Here is an 18976-nt window from a genome sequence, read left to right on the forward strand (position 1 = left end):
GATCATATTGAAAAAATACCTGACAACCGGACCTCATTCAAGAATTTCCTCAACTCAGGACATTCCTTGCAGATAAATCCGGATTGTTTCAAGTTGACACACAAAACTAAACAATACAAAATGCTCAACCTCTAAGACACTAGTTAACACCTCCCTCCGTGGCACATAGTTCCAGAGTACAAAGTCATGAAATAGAAGGGCAATGCAAAGAAAGGAAAAATGTTTGGTTATCATTTCATTCAGACATGTTCTTTATTTGAATGAGTGTGCCTGTCATAAAATGGTGACAACGTGCTATTGCTTTTTAAAATTCCCAGTGTTCGTGTTTAACTGTGTTCCTGTCTCTTTGCCTTCTATGGTAGTGCTCTGAGTTATGAGTCTCAGTTCCACATATGCTGTTGTCTCCTAACTAAGGCTTCTGATAATGGAAATGGGAAAGTCCAACAGAGACTAAAAAACAGAGTGTCTCCTCCCTTAGCCAAGCAGTGTCCATTCATATGTAGCAAGCCACCAAGGGGTGTAGAGTACTGCTTACTTTACTTTGGATTCAGAATAGTATCTTTAACATGATGGATGTTTGGTCAAGCCACTCCTGACCATTTCTTCTTACTCTGCTATTTCCCCCCTCTTTTACTGTGTACATTCCATCACAACCTGCTATAAAGTCCTGACATGTTTACATAATCTGCTCATAGACTGAGTCTTGTGGGACGAGCCTATAATCCCAGTTCTTCAAAGATGAAAGTTTCCCAGCCAGGGCTTTGTGCGTTTTATCACACTAAAATAGTTTTTCTAATTTCTATGTTTTTTAAACCTTTGAATATGGTTTCAGTCTAAGGATTTCTGAAGCAATTTGCATCTGCTGTAGGAGATGTGACTTAGAACACTCCCTCTGGTGAGGCACTCCTTCCTTCGCAGTCAGCATCCAGGAGTGATCCTTAGGTGCAGGAAACAATAGCCTAATGTTTTACTGTAAACAAATTGAAGTGGCTTCATATCATGCTTTAAAAACATTTACCTAGGCATGGCTAGCATGGCACACAGTTGCCATCCAAGTACTTGAGCCCGAGTTACGAGTTCAAGCATTGACAAGAACAAAGCACTACCAATCATTTTTTCCTTAAATTTTGCCCATGTTCACTTAGTGACCATTCATAAATCATCATCCTGCAAAAGTTCTGTGAGATACTGTGAAATATTTCTCTAAAATTCTGGTCAGTGAAAATCTTGGGGACACTTTCTAGATTGTGCTTATGAGTCAGTAAAACCCCATTAAAGTAGCTAAGCTACAAATTAGTTGGGCACTAAGAGCTTTCTTCATTTTTGTTTTTGAACATGCTCCCCCTTTACTTAGGAAAGCAATATTTTTTTTTCAGTGAAGAATGAAAAACCTAGTAATTCTAAAATCTGTGAATTTATATTATTTTCACATTTCCGTTAAGGTCAAAGTATATTTTTAATATTTATTTTGCTTGACTCTTTGTAATCTGAGTATGGGTCTGTTCATACTCTCTACTGACTCCCACCACTCCCATTTCTCAGCTGGCAAGTAACCAAACACAGGCTCAAGTCCACCCACGTGGCACAGAGTTCTCTTTAGCTTTTGCACATGTTGTTTGTAACTGCTGCTTTTGTTGTTATTATTGTTCTTCATCTCTTTACATTAAAGCAATAGCAGCTCCCAGAGAAACAGCAGTGGCCTCCTGACACCTTTCCTACAGTGTTTCCTTTGGGGATACATTTAGAGAGAGTTCTTACTCTCACATATGACACTTTGACATTTTACTGCTAAGTCATAATACAACCATAAGGCTAGGAAACAAATACTGCTAAAATTAACAAAATTCCTTTTATGAAGCATCCAAACAATGTCTTTATAACAAAAATTTTGAGGCAAAACTACTTTGTATATCAGTTTTCATGGACTCCATTCATTTCCACTAAGAGAAGTCATCATAAACTTTTGAATTTTCATCTCCTATTTGTGAAACTCTATACTCTCCTCTGATTTACATTCTATCTAGTGTGTTAATGTGACCACTGAAGGTTTAGATAACATATTGAATCCTGACATGAAGCTCATCCAGTTTCTTGGCCATGTTTAGTGGCTTCCACCTTATTCAATATACAGCCTCTCTGTATCTCTTCACAAATATTGAATGATCCACTCTACTTTAAAAGTTCTACATTAAAATGATCCAGTCTACTTAAACTGCTCTTCAGCAGTATGTGACAAATGTCACTAAACCAGTATATCTTCACTCTTTCATTTTCATGAAATCCCTATGTCTCATAAACAAAGTAAATTATGAAAAAGCTGGCACAGAATGGAAACAGCAGGAAAAAATAGATTCCCTAAAGCATAATGCACATACCATCATGGAACTCACAATCACATCAACAGGGATTGAGATATCAGAAGAAATCGCACATGGGGTTCTTCCTGGCACCACATCTTAGTGTGCCATCACACTACAGTTTCTTGATCTTTCCTGATGTTTATCTCAGCTCCCCGAGACTCATGTTTCCCAGAAGCTTCTCACAAAACATCACTGCAGAGATCTTGTTTTTATTGTTGTTTTTCTTTTTCAATAATGCAGGAGGAAAACACCTCTCCACACATCCAGTGCTGATTGACTTTGCCACATAGTTGGTTGTTAACTTTAATGTGTGGGCATTCTTGTATTCTTTTTAAAGTTAATCCTTAATAGGTGACTTGTTTGCCAGACTCAAGTTTCAAAGAACATGTGCTAAAAGTCTAACTTAGCAGCCTACTTTCCTCTAAATACAGTGCTATGACGGTGTAAACATTTCACTGTGTTAATCTATTTATCTTCAAGGATTTTTCTTGAAAACCTAAATATGTTATCATATTTTGTTTTATTTTTTATTTATTCTTTTCTCATATATATAGTATATGCTAACCACTGCTTCCTCTCTCTCCCAGATCTACTATCCCTCTATTTCCCTTCGGAAAATAGCAGGCCGCCCAGAGACATCAACTGAACATAACATAACAAGATACAATAAGAGTAGGCACAAGCCCTCATATCAAGGCTGGATGAGGCAAACCAGTAGGAGGAAAAGGATACCAAGAAGAAATTAAAAAGTCAGAGATACCCCTCTACCACCATTAGGAGTCCCAAAGAATCCCAAGTGAAAGAGCTACAGTATGTGCAGAGGACCTGGCTCAGACCCAGACAGGGTCCGTGATTGTCACTTCAGTCTTTGGGAGCCCCATGGGCTCAGCTTTTAGTTGATTCTGTAGGCAATGTTCTCCTGGTGTTCTTGGCCCCTCTGGTTCCTACAAACTTGCCCCAGCATTTCTATGGGCATCTCTGAGCTCTGACTAATGTTTCATTGTGGGTCTCTGCACCTGCACCCATCAGCTGCTGGAGGAAGTTTGATGACAATTGGGATTGACACTGATATGTGAAAATAACTGATAATTTGATCATATTTTGAATGCCTGGTTTCTTCTGGCAGCTATTCTGCCATTGGCCTTTCAAGTGATCTGCTTCTGTTTCTGTGATAAATATTGTGACCAAAATCATTGACAGGGAAAAGAGGGTTATTTTGCTTACATTTACCAATTACAGCTCATCACTGAAGGAATGCAGAGCAGGAACCGCAGAGGGATAAAGCTTTTTGACCTGCTTTCCATGGTTTGCCCAACATGCTTTATTTTCCTTTATAATTATTAATAATAATATTATTATTTTTTGAGACTAGATTTATCTGTGTAACAGCCCTGATTGTCCTGAGACTCACTCTGTAGACAAAGTTGGCCTCAAACTCACAGAGACCACCAGTCTCTACCTATCGAGTGCTGGGATTAAAGGCATCTGCCACCACCTCCAGTCTCAGTTTGCTTTCTTAAGCATCCCCGAATACCCGCTCATAGAAGACATTTCCCGCAGTATGCTAGCCCCTCCCATATCAGAAATCACTCATGTAAATGCTCATAGAAATGCTTACAAGTCAATCTGATAGTAGCAAGTCTTCAAATAATTTCTATCTTCCTAGTTGACTAGTTTTGTGTCAAGATGACAAAAAATAACCTGGACACATAATTTCTCTCAATAAAGGAAAATTTTCATAATTAGTAACTTTTACTAGGTTCTAGAATATTTTTGATAATGACATTAATATTATTTCATTCCACCTTTCAGTGTTATCCTTTTGGACTATCCAGACTTAGGTAGTTGATCATTAGAATGTTTTAATTTTGATAGATTTTCAGAGCAATGTGCACATCACAATTCTACAGACATATTCTTTACTGATGTATGTATTCGAAAGTACATACTTTTAGCATAGAATCAAGTAAGTGCTTACAATCTAAATCTTCCAAGAAAATTAACACACAAACATTATAGATTTCCCTCTTATTTCTTTTAAAATATTCTGTCATCTAATTATAATTTATAAAATGATAGATTAATTTTATTAAGTAAGCATAGTTGCTTTGAACCTATGAGTCAAGAGAAATGTTAATTAATTTCAAGACATTTTGAACACTTTGTGGACAGAGATGTGTTCCCAAGATCTATACTTCCCTGGAAATGTTTCTGAAAATCATTCAACCCACTCCCAGGGCTAAAGCTATCTGGAAACCAAGCACAATATTCATTTTGTCTAAAAGGCTCTGATTTGGTGGAATTCCACTCTTCATAGTCTCAATTGTGCTAACTAAACACTTGGAGGGCTAACTCTCAGGTACCAGTAGATTTTAAAGATAAAATGCTATCAACAGCAGTCCCAAGCAACGTGAAACAGTATATTCAACCTATTGATCAACATAGGTTTGCACAAATACTATTGTTCCTCTTCAATATAGTGTCAGTAATATCTGCTTACAAACTTAAAGCCATGTTCAATTGAAATTTGTACTTGAGCTTGTTTTTATTTTTAACAGGGTACTTCTAAACAACTGGTATGGTTTTTTTTAAAGGTCTCTGAGGTATCCTTCTTTGTTTGACACACAGCTTCCAGACATTAGCAAGGAATGTAGAAAGAGTATAAAGGAATCATACAGAAAAGATGACATTTGTTGGTGGATAAAGCTGAATGTCTGTGTCTAGTTTACTTTCACAGTCATTGAAGTAGAAGTGGAGGAGTGCAAATTTCCCCTTATAATGCAGAAGTATTGTATAGGGGACCCCTGTTCCAGAAAAGGGGTGGCGTCATTTGCTCAGTGACCCCCATGCATCACTGCTTCTGAAGCCACATCTTGGCAATGACTGTGTTTCTACTATGCAAGCTCGATCAAAGAAAACCAAGTCACTTCCTGCTAATAGGAGTCTGCAGTGCAGCAACTGTAATGCTGACCAGTGATGCTTCTCACATCCACAAGCAGCATCAGGAAAAGTTGTGATTATAAGGGCTTTTGAGAAATTTCAGAATCTGGTATAGATATTATAGGCAATTTCTTTATAAATTACTCAGAGACACGATCACTTGACTATTACAAGAGTTGTGAATCTTCAGAAAATTGACTGAATGAATGAGGCAGCCATTTCCATATTAGAAGAAAACAATACAGAAACTTTGAGAAGTAGGTACTTTCCCCATTGCTTTTTTTGATAAATAATTATGATAATATAAAATCAACACAAGTCAAAGGTTTCCTTTGGAAAGATGAGTTCTTTGTTTTCTTGAAAGGCTACCAAATTAAAACATAGTTAACCTTTCATTGAACTCTAATTAAAAGACCAAGATCAATGTGGCTTTAAACAAAGATAAATCTTATAAATCTTCTGTGGTTCTTAGTTTATAATAAGAAAACCCACCAAAGATAATTAAAGTCTTATCTAAAATATCTTTAATTGCATCTGAGATCTTAAATGATCTCGGATATAGCTTTTTATAGCCAATCATACACACACGAGCATGCGCGTGCACATGGACACATGCACACACACACACACGCACACACACACACACACACACGCACACACACACACATAAGAATGTGAATGCCACACACAACCAAACACACAGATGCAACTACATAAAACTACACACACCCACATTGACACAGACACACACACACAAGCATAAACACACATACACATGTAATCACTCACAGGCATGCTCATAGACACACTCAGACAAATACACAGGTGCACACATGTAGCTACACACACTCATACACACCAGGCTGAAGAACATTTCTGTCACTCCTTGCTTGGTAGAATGTAGATTCTCACATTTAACTGATAGGAGCCTTCAAATTACAAGATTTAAAATGAAACAATGAATTATCATACAATTAGGAAATTTAAAAAAAATGGAATCTCAGTGGAATGGTAATTAACTAGAGAAGAGTTCACAAATTGAAGTCTCTTTCCTTTGCTTCCTTTCTTCCTTTTTTTGTTTTCTGGAAGGAGGGAAGTTAGCTTCAGCAGCCTGAATTTAAGTCTTGACTTCACAATTGGTCCACTTTAGCGACTTAGTGGGAACCCCAAAACCCAAGTATGGAGTGAGCAAATGTCAACACATAGAGTTATACACTTTATTGTTAAGCAAAGAGCTAGATTGTTAGAACTATTTCAAAGAACCTAAATGGACAGATAGTCTCACAAGTGGATTTGAAGGTTATGAATGCCAGGTTGCTAAGAAACTGGTGCATTCCAACAAAGAAAATAAAAATAACCCTTTTAAAATCTTTTTTCCTGTGACAGGAAATACTTGATCTTTCCTCAGTCATAAATTAACTAGTTAAACTATGACCTTATGGAGTTGTCAGAGAAAGTCAGTGGAAAATTCATCAGCTAAGATCTACAATAATACAAACTTAATTGACTTTCTGCCAAGAATTGGATCATTTCTGACATAAATTTTCATTAAATGTCTCGCTATTGGAAATTACTTTTATTATTTTTATACAGAATTATTTTAAACATTTCCAATGTATTAACTTTATTTTTAATATTAATTTTTAAAATTAATACACACACTTTTATTTTGACTTTTAGTCTTTCTTCTACAATTTACTGTAATGCATGGTATATTGTCATGTGAATAAGACTCACTGAAATCTCTCATTATGCATAGAAAATCAGTAGGATATGTGACTCTGATCTATAGACAATGAAATGGCAACAGAAGAGTGTTAACACTAAAGCTCAGACTGTACTTAATACAACTGAATCTCACTTTAGTTCTCTGCCCACATCTTCAATATGAGTATTCTTTGAGTTTTGAGTTAATTTTGCAAGAGAGGAAACTATAAATTTTATAAGATATTATAATTTAAAATTTAATTTGCATTCAGAACAGTGGGAGAAACATCCTAAGACATATTTATAGGTTAGGGCATTGTATAATGTCTGCCTCTTAAAATTCATTTTTATCTGTGGATTGTAGGAATATATTTAATACCCTCCTATCACAACAGTACTCAAGAAAAGATGTAGGAAGGTATTAGAAAAGTGTAGCACAATGTATCATTTTAGAAGAACCATAACAATTAGGCAAGAGAAGATTATGCAGGTGCTGTTTTAGATGTCTATTTGTAATTAAATGTTAGTAACAATTCCTCCAAATCTACTTACTACTGTTCACAAAAAGGCAGAGGCTTATAAGGTCATGATGTCAAAGAAACTACTGGTCAGGAATTGCAGAGAAATGTCGAGTAAAGAATGCCAAAGTACAGAACAGGATAAGATGAGATTTGTTTGATCTGTTCCTCTGTCTTGCCACATATCATTTCTGAATTCAAAGAAAGTTGGATGCATTGCAGCATAATCCTATCCCTATTTCATGTGTTTAACATCATTATAAGTCCTTTCATTTCTATATTTAAAATCAAATAAACTTTAAAACCAAGCAAGATAATATAATATGAACCAGCCAACAATCTTTACAATCTTCAATGAGCATAGTAATCTAGTCATTTGATTTCTTTTATTGAAATTTGTTTTATATATATATATATATATATATATATATATATATATATTTGTGGGTTCTTTTGAAATAGAGTTTCTCTGTAGCTTTGCAGCCTGTGCTGGAACAAGCTCTTGTAGGTGAGGCTGGCCTTGAACTCACAGAGATCTGCCTGTCTTTTCCTCCTGAGTTCTGGGAATAAAGGTATGTGTCATCACCACCCAGCTCAAGTTTCTATCACTTTATTGCTCAACTATCAAATATCAAATATCTCTCAGCTATAATTTAGGTGTTAAGAGAGTTTTAAGTAATATATTAAAGGTATGATTCATAATTTTCTTGTGCACTCACATGTTATAAATAAAATTAAAACCATTCACATCTATGTCCACATGAAAAATAAAATCATATTGAAATGAGTCATTTGGGGGTTTTGGGGTGCTACTCAGTGGTTAAGTAGCTGACAGGAGGTGTGGTGCTAAGTGTTTAGAATCTATTGGTGTTCGTTTTAGTGTGTTTTTAAATAGCTCCCTAATGGTACACATATACTAATAGCAGTTTTCTTTAGAAAATATGCACAATGCTATTTCACCTTTCACACAAAAGAATTTGTTATGTCAGTAGTGTAATTGCTCTTTAGAAATTAGGATGTGAATGAAAGAGAATAAAAGTCAATATTTTTATGAGATTTTTGTCTCACTGCAATGCACACAGACACAGAAACATTAACACATTTATGAACAGGATTCTATTACACATTAGCACTTTGAATTTAGAAAACATACTTTGTGATTCAGTGGGTGGAGGCTAATCTGGAAGGCTCAGAGATGATATCATAGAGAATATGTATTTATGTTGTTTTACTTCTGTTACAGTGGCTACCTTTTCAACTACAACCAGACTGCTAAGGCCATAGCCCTGAGGGGACATCTTTTCCCCCAAGACATTATCTCAGTTAATGCAGCTAAAGGTAGTTCTAACCAAATATCTCTAGTTCTAATAAAACTCAAGATTCAAAAGCTAGGGTGAAAACCACTGAGCTGAGAGTTAGAGTAGCAGCTGGTTAACTTTCTTTGCTGACTACGTGGAGACCACTCCCTTTCACATTGTCCCAACTAAAACACAGACACACACGCATGCATGCACACACGCAGGAAACGCACACACTAAGTTCCTCCGTGCTACTTCCTATCAGCCAGTTGCTAACCTCAATTCTCTGAGCCCACTTTAATTTTATTTAATTGATGCAAATGAAACAGTTCTTTATGTAGTTAAAAATGCAGCATGAACAAACAGAATACATCTTTGCCTAGTTCAACAAATAGTCCACAACATATTTTTTAATTAAAACTTATTGTTTAGTAAGGATTTTGCATATAGAAGTAGAGGAAGGAAGCTTCAAGAGGTGAAAAATAAAATGTAAGGATAGCAACTCAGTACTTAAGAATCAGTGAGAAAAGTCAAAGCTCCTTAGTAGCCTCCAAAACATTCTTCTTTGTAATAGGAGTAACTGTGACTTAGTATTAAACCAGTATGCACTGAGGTCAGCCTAGCACAGGCTTGACTCCAGGAAGTGTTTGGAAACAGACTCTTCATTATCATCTAGCATGACAGAGAAGTGGATAAAAGCTTGGTTAAGACAGCACCACCAGTGGTCTCCACACTCACCGTAATGAACACACGTACAAACACAATTCACTCATCAAACTACATTCATAAGAGTTAAAGAAATCAGGTGAGAAGTTATAATAGAAACACAATAACTACATAATTCCCCTTTGTGTAATTAATTATAAATACATAATTCACACTCAATATGGAAAGACAGCTAGAAAAGGGAGCAAACTGAGGCAGAATAAAGGACGAGAGGCACTGCTACCAGATCGAGTACTGTAAGTAAGCCCAGAGTTGCGTGATAACGACTACTGTAGTTTTCTTATGGTCGTGGTAGTGTCTATCAGCATTCACTATCAGCAGTTCCTGCATAAATGTATCTAGGACTTACTTTTATAGGCTATAGAAGATTGATTAAAGGGATTAATTCACAGAGGCTAAGTTAGATAGTTTCACTTGTAGTTCAGAGAAGGGAGTAAGAAAAAATACTTCCTTTCTCGTTGGGATTGTTCAATAGTCACTCAAACCATAGCCCTGTTTGGAACATATCTTTGTTAGAAGACCCATAAGAGGGAAAAATAAAAGACTTGAAGTTAAGCTGAGGCTGGGGAACAAAAATACAGCTGCTAAATGGGGTGTTCAGTACCATGTAGTACCCAGAACCCCTCAGAAAAACATAAATATAAGAAAATGAAACTATTTTGGTTTTTAAAATTAAATAAACTTTATGCTAGAAAGGCAGCTCTTGAAGCTTCAGTAAAGAACCTGTGTTTTGTTTTCAGCACCCGTATGGCTAATAGAGTGGTTATCTGGCCCACAAATAGCTACGACTCTGTTTTCAGAGGACCCGATGCCCACTTCTGACCTCTGAGGGCACCTGGCATTGCACTCAATGCAAATACGTGTGTTCAGTCAAAACATTCAACGTCCATGCATTATGTTGTTCATTCTGTGTTTATAATTATATTGTGCCATTTAGGCAACATTTACCAACCAGTCTGAGGGTTTCCAAGCAAATTCATGTGTTTCAAATATACAGGCATGTGTTAGCATCACAGCAGCATGTGAAATAAGCGGGAGTGTTGTCCTGCTGACGGAACTGAGAGTTTGTGTGGCAGCGTTACAGACTCACATCTGATAAGAAAAGAGCTAAGAAAGAAAGAAACTGGCTGTCACCTCACTCTCGATCTAATATGTGTCCATAATAATTTGGTTCCAAGAGTGTTTGCTGATAAACTTAGCAATAGTTTTCTAAAGCAACTCATTTCTGTGTCCCTCCTTTAGTCTGTCACACTTCGACCCAAACCTACCTCACAGCTACATGCATGGCATTATTTTACTTTGACATTTTTCCCCCTTATGCTTGGGTATTATTTTCCCCTGGAATTGAAGCACTTTGCAGATATTATCCAATTAAACTTCACAGATTTCGCTCTGAGGTAGATATGGAGTAATGGTTAATCATAATCCCTTCTAAATTTATATCTCCACAGAGAGCTGTGGTGGGCTTAGAAAAAGTGATAGCTTATAATTATCTTTCTTTGGTTTTAGGGGGAACATTCTCATACAGTGGGGCAGCCTCCATTAAATCCGTATAATGGCAATAGAAAGGAAAATGCTCAGAAAATGGAATAACAATTTAAAAATATGAGCTTCAGTTCATACTGTGAGGACTAATTGGTAGTAGAGAGAACTTCAGCATTATTGCTTAATATTGGAGTAGATCTGAGCCATTTGCATGATATTTTCTGTGTAATTTTAATGAAAATATAGAAACATGCACACGACTCACTCTGAATCTACTCCATTTGTTAGAAAATTTGCTTCGTAAGAAAATTTAAAATTGTAGTGCATTTATTCCTCATAATCTGAAAGGAGAGTTTGCTTTTGTAACTTTTGTGTTCTCATAGTCATTTTGGGAATACATGGCAGGCACTGTAACAATGTTTTAATAATTTTCTTTGAGAATTTCACTCAGTTTTTCCCACGTTCTTCTTCCCCACACCCCTAGCCACCAACTTCCATGTTCTTTCTCTTTCTTAAACTAACTGACTTACGTGGAGCACAATTTGAATTGGCCAACTCTTGACATGGGTCCTGCCCTGGGGTGTAGCTGATAGGCTCAGTGTGACTCTGTTGAAGAAAACTGAATCTCCCTCTTCTAGCAGTTTTCAGTCGCAGGCTCGACCTCGAGTCTTTGTGAAACAGCAGTTCTGGAGATGATTTCCATAATACAGGTGGATGTTTGTATCATTGTATGTTGTGTGGTAAGTGCAAAACAGAAGTATTTCTGTATTGTAAAACTTAAAAATGAACCCACAAAAAATTATTATGAACCTGATTAATGATTCAACATCTTGAAAATAATACAGTTCTAGGCTCCCCACTCTAGCAACAAAGGTTTGGGGAAATGTAGATGTCAGTGGTAGAGTGCTTGCCTAGCATGCCCAAGGCCATGGATTTCCATCCCCACAATGACGAAAACATGAAACAAAACAAGAAGCAAACCATACCAAACAGAATATACTCGAGTAAATATCTACAACTCCAAAAAGTAAAACAAACCAGAAAGCAACCACACATACAGAAACCACAGAGACAATGGCGACAGTCTAGACTAGAAAACAGCAGAAGACAGTAGGTGAGCTCCTTTCACTTCCCCACCGGTGTCTGACATTGGCAAACTCTGTGGAAGTGGTTTCCACTTCTCTGACTCTTTGCTGACAAATACACAAATACATTTAGATTTCTCTGCTTTAGCTGTGAATTTTCACCATGTCCTGAGCCATCTCCTCAGTTGGTGGGACCAGTTGTTAATAGCACTGATTTTCTAAACAAGTGGGGTTCTCTTTCCTGATTTTATTGAAACAACTTGTCATTTTTTTTCTTCTGTCAATTCAATCTTTATTTTGCTTAGGCTATTTTTACAAATAATGTAGAGTATGTTAGTCATGTTCCTTTTTCAAGAGTGACTTGTATTTAAAACTTGATGAGAAAAAATTGTGTAAATAATCAAATAAGTTTTAGTTCACATATGTAAAGACAATAGATACTAGGAGAATTTCTGACAATTAAAGTAATTTATTCCTTATCAAAGAATTTATGTGAACAAAAGTTGAAAAAGATTTAATTCATCTTTCTATGTTCCAGTTAGTCTTTTAATTTGGTGTTCTTTGAAGTGATGTTTTTTAATTTTACTTTTTATATTTACTTTTAATTACATGTGTGCATATGTGCTTGTGTATAGGTGTTAGCTTGCGCGTGCTTGTGAGTGTAGACACACCCAGTGGCCAGGAGAGTGTGTTGGATCTCCTGGTAGGGAACGTTACAGGCACTTTTAAGTCACCAAGCTTGGATATTGGAAGCCAAACTCAGGTCCTCTGGGAGAGCAGTACATGCCATTAACTGCTGAGCAATCCCTAAAGGCCCCTTAAAATGAGATCTTAAATAAATGACTCCAGCCACAAAATGTCGAATGTAATGAAATCAATCTTGACAGTTACTTGTTTAAATTAGATTGTTTACAAAATTATCCTTTCTGAACAAAGAAAAGACCGTGAGTTCCTTACCTTTCATGTTTATCACAGCCATTATTAACACAGGTCTCCCACCCCTTCATCTCTCATTTATAATTATAGTTTCTCAAACAAGCTTTACAAATTTTTATTATTCAGAGAAAAATTTACAAAAGTTATGTTTAAATACATGTGAGCTTCAAACAACAGGGAATAGAACCCTTGCAAATAAAATTTCACTCTAAAAATAATTGTAAAATTATTTTCATAAATGATTGAGAAGTGTATTTATATAATTAAAAATAATAAATACACAGCCCTCTATAGTCATTTCTTTCTTATTTTCTTTTAAACTTCATTGATTCCACTGATGCCAATGAACTCATCAAATCCTTTCAAAGCTAAGGTGAAGCTCCATCTTGCTTCGTGCTTCATGAGTTAAGCTTTATCGATGGCAAATACTAAACTGAGGCTTTGATAAGTTCCTGGTTCTCTACATACTTGACCTCCCTCTACGACAGTGAGATGCTCAGTTTATGTACCTCACAAGCTGCAACTTTAGCACAGCAGTAGTTTATAGGGAATACACAACTCTCACCAGGCCACAAAAAAGTGCTATGATTTACACAAATGCAAAATTTGAAAGACTCTTAAATTATTACATTGGCACCAAATGTTACCATCCATCTCTTTCTTCTCATTTCAGTCTGCTTTCCCTCTCTTCCTATATGCAAATCACTCATCTTGTAGTGTGGCTCGTTTTGTACAGAGGGTTGTTTTTATGTAAAATAATAATAATAGCATCACACTAACTGATGATAGTATAGTTTATATAAAGCAATGACTCAGATAATTTATAAGAGTAATGAGTGAGATATTTTGCATAAGGAGCTGTCTATGGTTCCAGAGTTCTTAAATATTCAAGCTACACTTTTTCTTTAACTGGAGGAACCAGATCTGTCCTGGAGCTTTTTAGACAAGTTGGGTGTGGTGATATTTTGTTTGTACTGTAACAAATAATGCTTGCCTGAAGGTCAGAGTATGCAATTAGTCACACTAGTTAGCCATAGAAGCCAGGCAGTGGTGGCTCACACCTTTAATCCTAGTACTTGGGAATCATACACCTTTAATCCCAGCACTAGGAAGATGGAGGCAGGAAGGGATATGGATATATGAAGAGAGGAATATAAGGTGGGAGGAGATGGGAGCTCAGGACATTCAGTCTGAGGACTTGTAGAGACAGGGTACCCTATTCAGTTGAGGATTTTGTAGAGGTAAGAGCTAGTGTCTGGCTGCTCTTCTTCTACAGTCTTTCAGCGTTTACCCACTAATATTGGACTCCGAATTTTTATTATTAAGAACAATTAAAACTCGTGTAATGTTTGGATCAATTTTATTTCACTTTCTGATGAGTGTTCTCAAGACTACACATGATAGAATGTTAAAAGCAATCCTACCCCTACCATGTCACAGACCGAGCGTCTTAAAGCTATGTGTAAGTCAGTAATGTTATCAAATGTATCTCCCATTCTCCTAAGTTCTCCTAATGATGTTAGTCCAGCAATGGGACAAATAAAGTACTTCATCACAGCTGAGTACAAAGGAAATGTCATACTAGAAACCCAGTTAGGATTACAATAGCCCAGGTTCAATTCCCAATATCCACAGGTAACCTCCAAATAATTTATCTAACTCCAGATGACCCAGCATCCTTGCCCTCTTCTAACTTCTGAGGACAGTGTACACACGTGGTGTATAGATATACACATAGACAAAATACACAGTAAAATTTGAAGCCGGTCAATAGTGATGTATGCCTTTAATACCAGCAGTTGGGAGGCAATTGCAGGTGGATCTCTGAGTTCTGAGTTTAAGATTAGCCTGGTCTATATAGTGATTTCCAGGACAGCCAGGGCTACACAGAGAAACCATGTCATGAAAAATAAAAAAAAAGTAAATAAATACTTGAAAGAGATGTGTAATTTCTCCAAATTCTCAGTTAAAAATCAGTAATTTCAAGAATACATGATTATAAAATTGTGAAAATAGTAAAAGTTTCAAAGGATCACAAAAGTATGCTTTTTGGTAACATAAGAAATAGATATAAATTTGGGAAGCACTCAATGACTAAATTTCCTAATTAGTATTGATCACTCTCATTACTACAATTCCATTTATGAGTGAACTTCTTGGTGTGATAGCTTCACTTAAACAAAGTGTATGTGTTTTTAAAGTTTTAAACTTCTAGAAGGAATTCCAGGCATACTATTAGAAAGACTCAAATTGGAGTTTCTAACTCTCTCAGTACATAGGTATTTACAGTTTGTTTATCAATGTTCTTCACATTATAATATATCAAAATGGAACATTTATTTTACAACCACACCCAACTGGTCAAAGGTACAGAGGAAAAGAGACTGACAAATGCCCACCTCTAAACTGGACATTGATCAAACTCCCTCTCCGAAGGCTCAGCAACCACTGAAAATCAGAGCCAGGAGACAGGAAGAACCTGCGGTGCCAGGTGATTACATGGGAACAGTGCTTCTCAGACACAGCAGGACAGTTGCACACAGCAACTCATAACAGCTGGGCCAGCACAAACAAGACCTACATAATCTCAACGCGAACAAAAATCCAAGCATGGAAAACAGAGGTATGCATTATTTACTTCCAAAGTAAGTAGAAAGCTTTCTTCATGCCTGGGCATGCTCTTGACCTTGTAGATTTTGGAGGTTTTTTTTTTCTTTTTTTTTTGTAACATTCTGCCAGGAGCAACCTTCCACCATATTTCAACTAAGAAGTCTTAATGCATTCACCATGGTGAAGAATTTATCATTTGCTGAAACCTTAATATTGTCATGAAAATAATAGGCTAATAATATATTTCCCTTTGTGTTTTATTAATATTTAATGTCATAATATATGCAATATGTTATTCACGGGGTCTTTAGTATGTTGTAGTTCTAAATAGTGTCAAATTTATATCACTCTCTGTAATATATATAATTTGGGTTTTTATCTACTCCAAAATTTGATAAATTTTAAGACCCTTGATAATCTTATCTTTTATTTAGTATTTTGATTTTCATTATTCCTGTATGCACTATGAATATCATCATACAATTTTTATTAAACTGTATAGATGATGTTTCGTACTAAGAACAGTAAAGAAGCAAATGATTTGTCTGTGTGGTTAAGTCCCTTTCACATATGATAATGTCATGATTTTAATCAATACAATATTACTTCAGCAGAAGAAATACATTTGATCCCACTGGTTCTAAGATATTTTAAAAAGAGTAATGCTTTATCCCTTCAGGCTAATCTTAACCACATATTTTCAGTGATTTGTGTGTACGATAACTGAAAATGAGATACATTTTGAAATCTCACGGAGAAATCAACCTGTATTCATTTGTCTGGTGATGTGTTTTACATTCCTAATTAACACTTCTAGAAGCAAGTTGGTTTTACTTACGTTTCAGATGAATAAGGCTGATTAGGTGACAGATGCCTTCAAAGATTTTATCTTGGTGAAAATGCATTTGCTTAGGTCTCCTTGGTAAGCAACATCAATAAGCAGACATACTTTCAAAGTACTAATTTATTAAGATTATGTTTTCTCCCTGGGGAATAATTTTTTTAAATAAATGCTTTGATTAAAACTCCTGTTTCTTGCAGTATTAACAGAGTGTCATCATGAATTTGGCTCTAGTTATAACAATAATAATTACAATCTTGGTGCCATATTGTCAGCCTTTGGAGCAACACTGTAATTTTTAGGTCCCAATCTGAAAAGAAAAATAGATTATTTTTTTAAGATGGCTTTGTGAAGTTAAAGTGAAATCAAGTTTACTTGCTCCTTGATCTGAAGTTATGCTCTTGCATTTGAACTTCTGTTCATTCTCAGAACATGTAAAAGCTATGCATATACTAAAAAAATAATGAAGAGAAGAAATATGTCTGTTTCCTGAAACAGGTGATATGCGGGTAATTTTGTGATTGAGGAATTCCATTTTTCATGTCTTCCTTCTCTGTGAAACAACAAATCTAATGAGAGACGAAGCTACCTTTCCCACTATTAAGTTCAAGTGCAGAGATGTTTCAAAAAACACAAAAGGCCCAGTGCCAAGATGGGTTCCCTCCTTTAAGTTGTTGACCAATGAGGGCCCATAGACTGTAGTTGGTTTTTTTGTTTGATTGTTTGTTTTTTAGAGATTTTGTTTGCTTGTTTGTTGGCTTTTTACTCTTTGCTCTTTGGGCGACCACCACACATCTCCCATAAAAATACACTTATTTTTTTCTTATGAAAGCCTAGCCTTAGCTTGACTTTTTTTTAAGCCAACTTTTCTTAATTTAAATTATCCCATTTACCTTTTGCCATTGGTATTTTATCTTTCTCTATTCTGTGTGACTTTGTTTATGTCTTACTCCATGCCTGGTTGTGTGCTGGGTGAGTGTCCCCTGGTGTCCTCCTCTCCTTCTCTTTGTCTCACTCATCCTTTTTACTGTTTTTCTCCTTCCATTTATTCTCTTTGCCTGCCATCCTCACCTATCCTTCCTCCTGCCTTCCTTCCTACTTGTTGTTTAGCTCTTTCTTAGACCAATCAGGTGCTTTAGACAGGCAAAGTAACACAGCTTCATAGAGTTTTAGAAAATGCAACATAGAAGAATGAAGCACATCTTTGCATCATGAAACAAAAGTTCCACAGCATAAACAAATGTGACACATCTTCAACTAATATTCCACAACACTAGACCCTAAAACGTTACAGATTAGTGGGATTTCTCTTAGTTATTTTCCTGAGCATGATGTTAAAACCACATACCTCAGTTATAGAACACAGAGAATCAAGTTGATACTGACCAGAAACTCTCATCCCTAGAGTTAGCTTTTGTAGTGTTATTCAAGCTACTGGATGAGTAAGGGATAGAAATTCTTGTCCATCTGTGATCCCTGAGATCCACAGTAATAACCAGCCTGGGAAGATAAAAAACACCGGTTCAATAGTGACACAACGTCAATGAAATATCCAATCACTTTCTGCTTGAATTTATGACCTTCTCCTAAAGATGAAAGCCATGTGAGGCACTATGTCTGGGTCAGAAGTCTGTGGCTATACAAGCCATATACACTAGAAGAAAGCCAACTTCTTTTATTCTGCTAAATAGCATAATATTAAATTAAGCCCTGATGGCTTACTTTTGTACCCATGGATTAGTACATCTCTCAAAATTGATCAGAGAAATTCTTTATTCAGTAGATGGTGATTAACACAGCAACGGACAACTGGTCAAGGTACAGAGTAAAATAGACTACTATGGAATGTTTATCACAATAGGACTTTTATCATATACCCTCCTCCCAAAGCTCAGACACCGATATAGAAGAATGGGCAGGAAGACTGTTAGATCCTGAGAAAGAAGAAACATTTTTCAAAAAAAAAAAAAAACATAAGGGCGAGTGCATGCTTGAACTCAGAGTGGATAGGACAGCTTGCACAAGACTACGCAATCTCAATCAACATAAAAAAAGAAAATCTCAGTTTGGAAAGGGAAGGTGAGCTTAACATCTCACTCCTAGATGAGGAACCATTTGCATGTGGTAGCTGTAGGGCGAAGGAGAGTCAATTTTCTATGAGGTGTGGCTGTAGATAAGTTAGTGGTTCATTGATTGACCACACACTCAAGAGTATTTGGACAGCACAAAAGAATTCAGTAGATTTAAAATAAACAAAGGACACAAAGTTGAGTGGATAGGAAAAGGGGCTGGATCTGGAAGGAATTGGTAAATATGATCAAACTATATTATATTAAATTCTCAAAGATTTAATAAAACAAAGCCTAAGATGTTACTTGATTGTTAGAGCAAAGGGCTCTACATATAGACTTTATTCAAAATTTATGTAATTTAACAAAAACAAGATAAATTAATAAATAACAAGATAACC

The sequence above is a fragment of the Microtus oregoni genome, unplaced genomic scaffold (genome assembly GCF_018167655.1).
Source record: "Microtus oregoni isolate MIOR12 unplaced genomic scaffold, Mior012 000008F_ref0000371, whole genome shotgun sequence".
NCBI classification, from domain to species: Eukaryota; Metazoa; Chordata; class Mammalia; order Rodentia; family Cricetidae; genus Microtus; species Microtus oregoni.